At 34.3% G+C, this 2,500-nt stretch overlaps 1 protein-coding gene across 1 annotated transcript in view; it reads right to left on the bottom strand.

The window, feature by feature from the left end:
- Positions 1-2,500, bottom strand: part of LOC144452168 (son of sevenless homolog 2-like) — a 27,377-nt gene that overhangs the window by 24,319 nt on the left and 558 nt on the right. The window lies entirely within an intron of this gene.

The following is a 2,500-nucleotide window of genomic DNA, read 5'->3' as shown; positions in this document are numbered from 1 at the left end:
CTCATATTTCACTATCATTTTTGGATCAAGTAAATGACACAAAATATATAAGAAGTCCAGACTGTTAAGTAGTTTTGAAAGATTTAGTGCCAATAATAAAATTTATGTGTCACTCGTTACATCTGGGCAAAAACAAACTACCACCACAAACAACTAGCAAGTCACACTGACTAATGAAGGAGGCTGAGTACTTACTCTTTAATTCTATGATATAAACTTCAATCTATCAACCATCTGTAGCCATAGATACACATAATACTCATACTCTGTGGGTCCATGGCAGTAGCAATGGCATTTTGCATGTAAATGAAATTACTCCAATTTGACAGTATGTGTATATTTCAACTTATTTCTAATAGAAGTCGGACAGTCCATTTATAGTTATACGATAGAAAACAGTAATAAAGTAGATCCCCCATTCTAAACATAGAGAGCTGTATTACTACTTCACATCACAAACCAGGAAACTGGTACAAGTAGTGGAATTAATTCAGTAATACTGTGTTTATATACATTGAAGCTCTAGTCTCTTTGGAATTTTATCTTTTTTACCCACAATGCAATGTAATTTCAATCAGGGACTCCCCCTAAATCACAGGTGTAAGAGTTTATGATGTATGATGATCTCACATCAGGATATACGTGACTCTACCTAGTACCTGATCCTGTCACATTCTTAACTTAGATTTTACTGACAGGTTTCAAAAGTGAAATAAAGAAATTATCTGGTGATTGAACAATGCTCACAGATAGAAGACAACAAAATATATACTTTTTTAATTTGTATGTTGAATAACACAAAACAAATATGTCCAACACATCAATAAAAGGTAAGTCATGACTTTGAGTAAGGCAATATTACTACCATTACCACAGTAACTGTTACCTGGTCAGGGATATTAAATAAAGTCTTTGAATTTTGAGGTTTACATTTTCAGTCACTTTGAGATCTGTGTACAAAATGTTCAGTACAATGGCATGATCTACCTTTTCTAATGGAAAACTAATCACTGCCAGGGGACTTTAACATCTTTGATATCAAATGGGGAAATAATTCAACTTTCTATGATGAAATTAAAATTGTACAATGTACTTCCAATGCAATGATATGATGAGGATTTTAACAAATAAACATTCTGTTCATGCAAATCAATGGCCTGAGAACTTAGTAGAGTGGATTGGTGACAGTATGTGTATCCACGCCAGTCTCAAAAGTTGTTGAATGCCACGACCTATTATCTCCCTATGCATAACAATGAAGCTAATACCCTAATGCATGACAAAGAATGTTCCAAAACACATCATTACACTATGGTTTCAAGATCCCATGTGTCCCTGGACTCCCATGCCATGTGGCAGCTAGCTTTTTAGGTCTAGTCAAACTAATGACAGTAGTACAAATGTTATGCATCATCTCTGGTCATGATGAATCAGAATGACTAAGTTACAGACAGACAGTCCCCTTCCAGCAACTCATATCTCTCTGTCTCCCCAGTCTGCATAAACAATGTTTCCTGCACCTTCCTTCATCTATGTTCAAAACAAACTAATCATTTCGTTGTCCACATCTATGGCTAGATGCCATTACTACAAGACCAACATTTCATGAGAATGAATCACTGTGGCACAAAAGAATGAATTAACACTTGCATTTTTTTGGAGAATGAGGTTCTGTGTTCTTAAGCAGGCACTGCAATGAAGTCATTGTCACCTTGCCACAATGCAATCCCCTAATTAACTACAATAGTCACATTTTGAAATAATCCTTTCCAGGGTCTAATATATGCAATCAATACTAATGCCCATGGTTATTGCACTTGCAGGCAAAATACCAATTATGTTCACTGGTAAATCAAGGCTTGATTTCTACTCAAATGAAATTGCATATAAAACATGCAACATTATGATCTGCGTTACTTAAGAATACTGGAAAACTTGCATATTGGGAAGGAAATAACCTTAAAAGTTCTTCATTCAACAAAAAATAACAAATCTATGCAATAACAATATCAATGTCACTGAAATGGCTATATCAGATATTAATATTTATAAATATTTTTGCAACTTGTTTCAGTTAAACAAAGTCTAAGACAATTACATACTACATCATTTAAGGTAAGAGTTGTAGGTCTTAAGACAACATATTGCATTGCATCATAATATCAAATAAAAGAATGTGTATATAAAGATGATGGTCAAGCGGAAGCACTCCTTTTGAGAAGAATATTGTTTTACAAATATCCTTTTTTTCCTTATTTCTACGAATTGAGAACAATTGCATGAAAACTGGTGAAATATGAGTATTGTTTCCTCGTTTCCTGAGAACAGTTCATTGCACAAGGAACGGAATAAGATATTTATGTGTCAAACGCTAATGTTGTATGACCCTGGACAAACCCTAAAACCAATGACAGTTCCATAACATTACGACATAGCCTTCTTCGTATTGCATGACCTAATACCACGACAAAGGAAAACGATTGGTAATCGGCGTGAATTT

Source organism: Glandiceps talaboti, chromosome 2, assembly GCF_964340395.1.
Source record: "Glandiceps talaboti chromosome 2, keGlaTala1.1, whole genome shotgun sequence".
Lineage (NCBI taxonomy): Eukaryota > Metazoa > Hemichordata > Enteropneusta > Spengelidae > Glandiceps > Glandiceps talaboti.
Note: the sequence above shows the minus strand (reverse complement) of the source record. Positions and strands in the feature narration are given on the sequence as shown.